Source organism: Ursus maritimus (assembly GCF_017311325.1).
Source record: "Ursus maritimus isolate PB19 chromosome X unlocalized genomic scaffold, ASM1731132v1 scaffold_X1, whole genome shotgun sequence".
Taxonomy (NCBI): domain Eukaryota; kingdom Metazoa; phylum Chordata; class Mammalia; order Carnivora; family Ursidae; genus Ursus; species Ursus maritimus.
The window spans coordinates 205923-217453 of NW_024423319.1; the positions used below are offsets into that span (position 1 = coordinate 205923).

An 11531-nucleotide genomic window follows, 5' to 3' on the forward strand; every position below is an offset into this window, starting at 1 on the left:
ATATATATATATTTGATTGATGGTATATATATCTTCTGCCTTCAGTAAAATTTCTAATAAGCATAATAAACAGATGAGAAAGGAATTGCTTGATTCAGTGAATATAGGCAGGCAAGATGCAATAATGGCAGTGATATGGCAGAGACACAGAGAACAAAAATCAGGCTATCTGTAGAATAATAGGAAAAAACTACCGCAAAGTGTAAGGAAGCCAAGACTAATCATCTTGTAGTTCTCCTCACCTTTAGTCTGTTTTAACTTACTGAGGAGATAATTCTTTCTAAGTGGTACTGTGGCTCCAGAATCAAACTTTAATATAAAAACATTTTTTTTTAATATGTGTAACACTGGGAATGGGGGAACCATATAAGATGATCTCTGAATTATTTGAAAAATCACCTGTAACTGTACCTATTTAAACCAAGTTGGGTATCTAGAAAGCATATGCTTGTGTGTCCACTGTACCATAATCAGGAAGAGTTGGGTGGTCATTCCCTGAAGGATCTGATGGAGCTTAATTCTGATAATGGTGACTGATCACTGTATTGCACCACCTGGAAGACTGAACGGCCAAAAAGGTGTACACAAGAAAACTTAAGCACAAATCCAAGAGTCATCCTGGAGGCATTAGGACCTAGCATGAATAAAGTATATATTTGAAATCCATCATATTTCAGGCCTCCTCAAAATAGATTGATTACTCACACTACTGTATGGAATGCAAAGCTTGAATGAGTAATAGAAATGAACAAGTGAAAGAGGATAGTGCTTGATTAGGTTTCCATAAGCAAGCAAACACGACACTGAAATGTGCCCAAAGCTCAATAACAGGAAAAATAAGGATGCCGTTCATAAAGGACTCAGTGGCTAATAATATGACCATACTCATTGCCTTTTGAGGCTATATCCCCATGCAAACCTGTTTAGTTGAATTTACATCTGTTCGTTTTTTGAAAAGAAGATTTAATTTGGTTAAAAATAACTTTTCTGGCACATCACAGAAAAGAACCAGTCTGACTATAATTTCACTTTTTAGCTAGTTGTTTTGGTGTTATTTCATGCAGCACAAGAGAATGCAAATAAACACTATGGACATTCTAAGACTCAAATATCTATGCCACTTTTGTCAAATGACTTGCTTTGTTTGGGCCTCAATTTCACTATCTATATAATTATAGGGGTAAACTAAGTGATTTTGAAGGACTCTGCCCCATTATGATCTATAATTCTGTAACTATACAATTTGATAAAAATTTCTCTTCATCTATACCTTCTATATCTTCAACCCTTGAGGGTGAACTAAGGAACATGCCCTTCCTCACTTCAGCATTCAAAAGCACAATTTATGTCTCTTTTATTTACTTGGACTCACAGCCCCCTGAAGCCTTCCACATCTACCTTTACTGTACTTTGTTAAGATTCATAATCTCAGCATTGGAAAGGAAAAAGTAGTTTTCATTCAAACACCGAAATACACAAAGATATGGGATGTCTGGGTGGCTCAGTTGGTGAAGCGTCCGCCTTTGGCTCAGGTCACGATCCCAGGGTCCTGGGATTGAGCCCCACGTCGGGTTCCTTGCTCAGTGGGGAGCCTGCTTCTCCCTCTGCCTGCCACTCCCCCTGCCTGTGCTCAATCTCTCTCTCTCTCTCTCTGACAAATAAATGAATAAAATCTTAAAAAAATAAACTAAGACACATTGTTCAGCTGATTTGCAGGGTATGTGGATGTGGAAACTTTGCATCAAGAAGAGTGTTTACACACATTTATAAGAAATGGATTTATTCCCCATTGATAAGATAAAGAATGCATGGGGCCCTTTATGTCCTTTATACTATAAGAACAGTAACAAACACACTGGATGCATTTTAGACTCATTGATTTCCCAAAGGATATTAGATTTGAAACATATTGGAAATCCCAAGAATCAATAACTCAAAGGAAGGCATACAAGGTCTCAAAGTTACAAAAGATAATCCTATGGGATTCCAAAGATATCACTAGGTACCTCAGGGACATGCCAAGAAGTTTGAAAAGCTAAGCTTGGAGGAATCTAGGTCATAATAGAAATGACTCAGAACCATGTTCAAAGTGGATCCTGTCTTGGCAGCATAAGGGTATAGGGTGCTTAAGTTGAGAAGGTGTATCTGGATATTGATTAGATCGCTGGAAGACTGAAAACGTGAGATGCTTGGTTGGATGATTAAAGGAAGCCTTGGGCATTGGTCTGGGATGATGAGGTACTACTGTCTTGTTTACAAGAGGCTTAACAGGATGAACTCCTGCCCTGCAAAATCTTTTATCAGAATGGACTGTGGAAAATCTGCAATACAGTGGGAAAGAGGACCTGGGCAAAATCAGGGTGTTGAGAAGGATAAAACAGGATTGAATGACAATAAAGTGTTTGCCAATCTGATCTGGCTAACAGGATGAACTGAAACAGATACCTAGAGGAAGGTAAAGAGGGAGAAACAATTGAGAAGCAAACAGGCAAGAGACTGCTACAGCACACAGATTAGATGAAAAACTACTACTGCATGCATGTTTATGATTCAGAAATCCACCCACTAAAGGGCCATTCATTGTCAGCAAAAACAGTTAAGAAACTGTGCTGTTGGTCAGTTCCATATTCTATTAAATGAGAGAGAGAATATGCATATCACAGATTATTAAATAGGAGCCAAGCTGATTACAAGTCTTGGCTGCACATCGGTGGGATCTAGTGATTTCTGTCACGTAGTGCCTCCGCAGTAATGAATGATGCATTGTAAACCCACTCCCATCTCAGTCCCTCTGGCCAGGTGCTCATAGCTTTCTCAACAGTTTTTCTGTAGCCCTGAAATTTTCTGTTCAACCTAAACAGAAATTTCTTTTCTTATGCCAACTTAGGGACTAGAGAGCTAAATCTATTCAAGAAATGCTGTTTGGTAATGAAAGGAAAATGTATTTACTCCCTGGAACCTAAAATCTGCCATGTTGAGACTAAAGTTGAAAACTTCCCTATCTAAAACCCTACTATGCTAACACCCTTAGACAGTTCTGATTTCTCTGGTAAATCCTTTCTGATACAATATGACTCAACCTCAATTTCAAAGAGGAGGGGAGAGGAGGAGAGCTTGGCTCCTGTTTTCTCCCACTCCCATGGGTTCAATGCTGTTTTGTACCTTACTGTGTAACAGCTCTGGGGTGTGTTACTTTTTTCTGTGCTCTGCTGTTATATACACTCCTTCTCAGAATAACTGAAAGCAAACATAGGGGGAATTTCTGCTATGGCTTTATATGTTTTCTTAGTTCTACTGTTCCAAAGTCTGCTCTCCAAAAATCCCTCTCTGTGCAAAAGCATTTGCATCTCTATCAAAGCACTCCCCCCTTACAAATACCAAGCTGTATATAGTTTACATTACTAACCTCTCAGCCACTGACTGGGCCTCCCTCCTACCACATACATCTTGCTGGAGCTGCCAGGTTCTCACCACATTTAACTCTTAACTGTCACTTTGCTACCCTAGCCCAATTCATTACTTTAATAGTTTCATTAAGACTCATAGCAGTTTATTTCAAACTAGAGAGTCTAGAAGTTTTAAGACCTTGCATTTTTAAAGATAGAGGTGTTTTAGTGATGAGTAATACAGGGAAAAATTGTAATACAAATGAATTCACATACTTCTAATCCTGAAGAAAATGCTAGTTGTTCACTAAAGAAGTAGGAATCTTTCTTTAAGCCCCATATCCTTTAACAAGATACAAAAAATTTAAGTTCTAGTCTTAACCAACTACTTTGTTGTGTGACTATGGACAAAAGACTTCTATCCCAAGCCTCAGTTTATCTGCAAAACGAGGGGCACGAAAGGAGGGCTTTTAAAGCCCCTTCTTGTTCTGATGCTCTAAATTTTTTATGCTGGGTTTATTGGTTGCATTTCTGTGTCTCAAAAAGCCTTTCATGAAGAATTAGTCTCTTTCCTTTAGGTTTTTTAATTCCTCACTACCCAACTCCTCAACTCTGAATAAAAACCTTCCAAATCCAAGTCACTCAGATCACTATCTAGATTGTTTCATAGCTAGAGAGACCTAAAAACAGAAGACAAAAAAACCAAAATGCATAAAGTCTTAGTAAATGTTTATTTAGAGGGACAGGGAACAAGACTAATACCTCCTTGTGGATAAAATGCTAGTATGTGCCTTATTGGTATGTATGTATGCAGCTGACTTGTTGGGGACATGATTTAACACCTGGTATATCCAAATTCATGTAATAGCACATTATGTTACAATGAGGTTTTAATGTACCCAGAAAAGCAACAATAGTTTTTGCATTTCAAAATAGATTTTCTGTTTAAGAGTTCAAGGTCTGTTTTCTGTTCATCCAACTTGGTTTGCAGCATGCAGAGGTGAATGCTAATTATAATTAGCTAGAGAAATGGAAGGGAGTGTAAACCACTGTACTAGGTCCTATCTAATGCCTATTGGCTAACTGGACATGCTCACAGGTTCTCACTTTTGACAAAATTTCCGTATGCCACACAGAGACATGTGTACACACACCCAGGCATGGATCCAGAGATTTCTAAATCATTGCTCTGACTCAATGTAAGTAGGGGGTTATGCCGTGTCAGCTTGCGCCATTTCTACCCAGGGCAAGGTGATGTGATGAAATCTGAACGATGCACAGCCCAGACTTGTGAGCCAATAGCAGACTAGCCCCACGCTGACAGGATGCCCGCTGGGCAGCCAGACTGGCCTCAGCACGGGCTCTCCCTACGTCCTCAGCTTGGGTGGTTAGGCTGCGCTATAAGGGGCTTAGGCAAGAACCAAATGCATTTAAAGGTCAACAGGCTAAAAATTAAATTGACATTTGGCTACAAAAGGGTTATTTTGAAGTTCCATTTTGATTTATAAATTTCCAATACGGATAGTTTTCTGCGAAAGCTGATTCATTTAAATCTCATTTAAATGGTTTTCATTTTATTTTACCCATGCGTTTGCTCTTATACGCGTGCACACGCGCGCGCGCACACACACATACACACGCGCGCGCGCGCGCACACACACACACACACACAGGATGGCTGGAATGAATGGCAATCTATGCATTGCACAGAAAGAATTCTAGGGTCTTTAAGAGCTAATCTCTGTGGCTTACCTTGAGGAAAGGGTTTATCCATGCTGAGGAAAGCAGAAGAACTAATGCCCCATTGGGCTCAAAAGACCTCTTCTTCTCCTGTCTTTAGGTTTCTCCACCTCTCTTCGGAAAGTCTGAATGAAAACTCCTTCACTGGCAGTGGAGCCAGAAACAGATAGTTCTGTGTCGGTCTTTCTGACACAGCAGAGAAAACGGAAAGAAAGAAAGAAAAAAAAAAATCCACGGTGGTTGGGGGTGGGGGTGGGGTGGGGAGGAGAGTCAGACCTGTAGTGGCAGATACTTTGTATAGATTTTACATGCAGATCTAAATCTTGATGCACGTATTCCCCAAAGAAAGCTCAGCAGGGTAAGTTGTTCATCTCCTCCTCCTCTTTCTCCTCCTCCTCTTCTTCTTTCTCCTCCTCCTTCTTCTATTTCTCCTCCCTCTCCTCCTCCGCCTCTTTCTCCTCCCCTTCTCCTCCTCCTCCTCTTTCTTTCCCCCCTCCTCCTTCAGCGTTTTCCTTCCTCCTCTTCCCTCCCCCTTCCCTCCTCCCCTTCTTCCTTCTTTACCTCCTCCCCCTCTTTCCCTTTTGCCTCCGCCTCCGCCTCCGCCTCTGTCTCCTCCAATCTGACGGATGAACCGAAGCAGCAGAAACTGCAGTTGTAGACACAGGGTATCTCAACAGAGCAATAGATACCGCTAGTGTGTGATTATTTATATAGCTCAGGGTGTGTTGGTATATAATCCGCAGAGACGGTGGGGGAGGGGAGTGAGATTGCAGTGTGTTCAGCTCAGCGAGCTGGCTGTTTTGTGAATGTAGATGATTTCTGAAGGTCTTGTGAATGGATTATAGGGGAGGATGGGAGGAAAGGGATTTATTGCTCCTTGTTATAATTTCTTTCTCTCCCTCTCTCTGTGTCGTTTGCTTTCCCGGAGCTGTAGCTCTTAATGCTTAGCTAAGTGGCGTCATCCAGTTGAAATTGAATCGACCCATTAGAACTCCCCATAGGAATCTCTGTATCCGGTCCCTAGGTAATGACTGAAACAAAATTTAAAGGGGAATGGGGGTGGGGTGGAAAGTAACAATTTTAAGGAGGCCTCATTTAAATATCTCTGCCGATCACAGTCCTACCAAACCACTCAGCCCTCGCTGAGTGATTGCAGCTTCTATCAGATAGACCTTCTCCTTTGTTTAAGGGTTTCTCCCACCTCTTACCCGCATTCATTCCCACTTTTTCAGCACTAATAATGATTAGCCATCCATCATCCATCGGGAAACCATTACCCAACTTACTTTCCCTTTCTGTCTTTAGTATGCCATATAATCAACAAAAAAAAATTTTGTGCCTTTTTTTGTACTAATTATTGTGGATTCAATAAGGAACACAGAATCCCTGCCTTCATGCAGCCTCCTTAGGACTGCCAGTCTTCTGAAAATAAAGCAGCTTTGGACATTTTCTCTTAAAGTGAAGGACAAACTATTTAATTCAGTAGGAACGGGTCTTCCTTTTGGGCATCCAGACAGAAGCACTTGGATGAAAACAAGCCTCATATTTAAAATAAAAGAGATCTGATTTCAAGTCCTGCTTCAATGAACAAGGAGCAGGAGCTTGATCATCAACATTCTTAGGATGCCTTGCTTACCCCATCTGTAAAATTGAGGTGGTAAATGGTGACAGTTCAGAGTAAAACAAACCTGTGTGAGTCACGAAACTGAGATTCTTAATCTTACTCTAACTCCTTGTGTGACCTTTGCAATTTACTTTCCCTCTAGTGCCTCAATTTCTACATTTACGTGAGAAGACCTGATTAGGTAATTGCTAAGGTCCCTTCTAGCTCTGACATTCTATTATTTACACTCTCTGAAGAGGATTAAGAAAACAAAAGAAAGCATGGGATTAAAAATATATAAGGTTGTGTGGGTCTGCATGCTTATATGTCTATGTGTGTGTCAGAGGTGCTCCAAACTCTTTTGTTGATGTGTAGGTATGCATAGTGTATACACACACATATACATACGTGTGTGTGTGTATGTGTATAATTTCTAAGCAAATCCAGATCTCTTCCTAATCAGAATTTCTAGAGTCAAGAGATTTGCCTATGTAAATTCTTCTCTTTTACGGCTCAAACATCTTCTTTACTCTTAATATTGGCTTGAGCTTATCAAGATCATGAAAAACATTAAAGCTAATCTGTGGTTTCATCTGCAGAAGATGATAGATTTACTGATATATTCATTCACCCATTTTTTCAACAGGTATTTATTGCACATCAACTACGTGCCAAGTACTGTACTAACTGATTTGGGTCAAACAGATCAGGGTTCAAATTTTTGCTTCTAAATTTATGAGCTGTCTGACTTTGGGCATCTCAATTCACGTCTCTGAAACTGTTTCTTCCATTCATCTATAAAATAGAGGTAACAATAGTTCCCTCATCACAGGATTGTGCTATTTCCTATAGATTGAATAAGGTTTTGCATTTGAAAGGTTTATCATGTTCTGGCATATAGTAAGTGCTCAATGAACAGTAAATATGAATATTAAGAACATTAAGAAATTGTTCTCACCTACTGAAGTACATAGGAGAGGCAGGAGATGATTTCAATTTGAAATCCTTTTATTTTTTTAAGCTCCAGTTTTAAATTTGAACAGATACATGCCAAATATAACTTTCTTAAATGTGGCTTATTTTCATACTTAATTCCTTTGTTCAAAACTTTATTTCTAATTCCTAGAGCATTAAGGTTAAATTGCTTTGCCTGTCAATCAAGTTATTCTCTGACTCTATACATTCCATTCTCAACATATCTTTTAACGTAAGACAAGTTGAATGTTCCACTCTTCTAAGATACCAATGCATGGCTACCAATCCAGCTTTCCATATGTATCCTTCACATGAGTTATATATATTTATTTATTTTCTACTTTCGGGTCCTAATTCCTCTGTGAATACTTCCCTGACTCTAAGGCTCCTTTCTGTTCTAAAGCTCTATGATAGTCTTTACTAATACCCTAACTTATTTCTATATTTGTAACTCCTATAACACTTTCATCTATGTCCTATCCTGGTTATTCAGGATACTTTGTTAGATACTTTACCTTCTTTCAAAATCTTTTTGACTTAGCTGTCATATCAGAAATGATTTGGACAACCACTTGCTTAATTAATTATAAAACCATAACTTAGAGATTTCTAAAACATAGTAATAAGAAAGATATTTAGAGGGCAGAGTTATTTTTTTGGTGTCCTTCAAGGTTACTTATTTATTTTCTGAAATTACTGGCTTTAAGAAATAGGTGGGTTGATCTGTGCTAAGACAGTATTTCCAAATTCAGTTGGATTTGAATTAATGTCAGCAAGGTGGCCATAAAGAGAAAAAAGGCATTGGATTGGGAGACAGGAGACCTGTGTTTGCTTCTAGGCCAACACTGTCACTAACTAGCTGTATGATCTTAGACAATTCAATGAATATGTCCAAATGTGTTTCCTGAAAATCACACCATTAACTAAAGAACTAAGAAAGCATGTTTCCTGAAATACACTGATTTTAACAAGTTTGTAAAACAAGTTGTCAGATATCACACAGTGAATTTTGTAATGTCTCAACATCAGTTTCTGTATATAATTGTACTATCCCAATATCATTTCAAAAATCTTGAAACTGCAAATAATCTTTCAGAAACACAACAGCTTAAAGCACAAATAAAAATATTCATGCTGATTGCCAAGAGTCAGTTTTTTTTTTTTTAAGATTTTATTTATTTATTTAACAGAGACAGAGACAGCCAGCGAGAGAGGGAACACAAGCAGGGGGAGTGGGAGAGGAAGAAGCAGGCTCATAGCAGAGGAGCCTGATGTGGGGCTCGATCCCATAACGCCAGGATCAGGCCCTGAGCCGAAGGCAGACGCTTAACCGCTGTGCCACCCAGGCGCCCCAAGAGTCAGTTTTTTATTCATTTAATAGGCATTAATTGAGTGACCAGTGTGCCAGGCCCTGGGGATATAGCAGTGAAGACAAATATGGTAAATGTTATATCTATCCTCAGATAGATCACTGTCTAGAATAGGAGGCAGACAATTATAATTAAGGGTGATAAAGAAGAGGACAGATATCTAAACTGGTATTTTGATGGGCAAAAGAGTATATACTGACATGCAATATTCAGGGATATCAAGTAATTTGGAAAAGTTAGAGCAAAAATCCTTGAAGAGATTTGCAGATGAGAGGGTTCTGTGATGGAGTGATTAAGAGTGTAAACTCTGAAAAGAGTCAACCTGAGTCAAATTCCAAATCAGCCACTTACCAGCTATATATCCTTGGTCAAGTTACTTAATTTCTTTGGGCCTTGGTTTCTCATTTGTAAAATCAGTACAACTTACAAATATACCTCATAGGGTTGTTGTGAGAATTAAATGGGTTAAAACATGTTAAATGCTTAGAACAGTATCTGGCACAGAACAAACATCTTTCCCTACCCACTTTGAGTGTCAACTCCACAACAGTAGGAAATTTAGTTGTTGAATAATCAGCACTTAGATAGTGAGTGGCCCACAGAAGGCATTGTTGAATGATCATTAACCTAATTATTATTTTTTATGGGTATTATCCTAAGAGGTGAGAAGGTTGAATAATCTCAGTTATTTTCATTGTTGCCTTAATATAGGCCCACAGTATAATAATATAGTAATAAATTAATATATAAAAATAAATTAATTCTGTGTTGTTAATGTAGATACTAGATTATATATGCTATTAATTAATATATAATTAATCAATGAATCCCTAGTCTCAAGGGCCTCATATTTTAGTAAGAAAGGTAGCAAACAGACAAATGAAATAAAGGATAAGTGCCGTGGAAGGGAGCAGAGAGGAAATACACCTAATCCAATATTGAGGGGGTTATTGAATGCTTCCTAGAAAAGGTGATATTTAAATATAATTTGAAGGATGAGAAGGACATTAGAGCCAGAGGGAATAGCACGTGCAAAAGCCAAGAGGTAAGAGAGGGGATGACAGAATGAATTGCAATAAGAATCATCACTGAATCTCCCAAACTCAGCATAATGCCTGGCACAGAGTAGATGCTCAGAAAATATTTGATAAAAGAATGAATGAAAACAATTACAAGCAGATATAACAGAACTAATGTAAAGATTTGAAAACAATATGTTTTATAAACCATTCTAAGGGGGTCCCCTATGCTCATAGCCTGAATAAGTTAGGAACAGAAATTTTCTCTAGAAGACACCACCCACATATTTTCATCATATTCCTAGAATGTACTGAGCTTATTTAGGTTTCTTACTTAAGTTTTACTAAATTATAGCAAGTGGAAATCGATTATACATAAAAAAATTTTGTATGATAGTCCAAAACAGTATCTAAAATAATCAGAATTTTCATCCATAAACCCAATAAAATATAAATTTCTCTCACCTATAATTATAACCCCTACTCTCATAATTTGTCTACATAAAACACTTATTCTAAACAAATTCTGAAAGTCTTTCCTCATTCTGTTTTTCCCAGACTGCAGCTAAATCCATTTGAGAGCCTGCAAGTTCCCATACAAGGCCAGTTTTATCCATACTCTACTGAAGTCAAGAGGAACTCTTTAGAAATGCCAGATGAAAAGCTGACCTATGGTCATCCTGATTCAGCAGTGATGATGCCAGAAGAAGCAAACAATGCCAAGGAAATACAGATTCTTAACCAAAAAACCTATAGTGACGGTTATAATTTTTTTTCCACAGAAGCTGGCAAACAAATATGGGAGCAATATGACCAATAATGAGAGAATGGTTTAGAAAAGTCAGAGAGAAAAAAATAATGTGGGAGAGCGTAGAGGGGTAGGATATAGGGACAAAGTCATTCTGTGGAAAGAAAACTGGACTAAGACTACAGAAATGTAAATTTTATTATCTTAATCCATGTGGCTTTGGCAGGTCATTTTTCATCTACAGGCCCATTTTTTCTCATAATCTGTAACATAGTAAGTTTCAATGTAATTCATCAATAAAACAAACATATACTGAGCACCTACTTAATGTCAGGGAATATACTTGATGTGAAAGTATGGAGATGAGTACGTACTGGTTGAATGAATAAATGAGTGATCTTAACCTCTCATTACTCACAGTCTGATAGAATAAATGGACATACAAACATATAAACTGCAATACAATCTGTCACTAAATCAGATGAGAGATAAGTGTGGACTTAAACAATGTAGAGGCAGTGTGGATGAAGAAGAGTGGATTATATGCAGAATATAGAATAAACAAGACTTAGTGACTTATTAGATGTGAGGTATTAATCATGCCATATGCTGAAATATGGAAGGAATATTAAAAAATTAGGTTTGCGAATGTTGGGTTTGAGTTACCCATGTAGTATCTAAATGGTAATC

The 11531-nt window shown here is 38.1% G+C and overlaps 1 protein-coding gene and 1 long non-coding RNA gene across 2 annotated transcripts in view; one reads left to right on the top strand and one right to left on the bottom strand.

Annotated features, from left to right (window-relative positions):
- The window catches only part of SPRY3 (sprouty RTK signaling antagonist 3), a 6971-nt gene extending 1453 nt beyond the window's left edge, over positions 1 to 5518 (bottom strand). The window contains exon 1 of the mRNA XM_040638856.1: positions 5139 to 5518. The gene's annotated coding sequence lies outside the window, so the exon portion shown is untranslated. The remainder of the gene's footprint in view (positions 1 to 5138) is intronic.
- Positions 5519 to 5733: 215 nt separating this feature from the next.
- Positions 5734 to 10766, top strand: LOC103659286. The gene is made up of 3 exons (XR_567450.2): positions 5734 to 5791; positions 6061 to 6150; positions 10652 to 10766. It is a non-coding gene; the product is annotated as an uncharacterized LOC103659286 (long non-coding RNA).
- Positions 10767 to 11531: the final 765 nt, after the last annotated feature.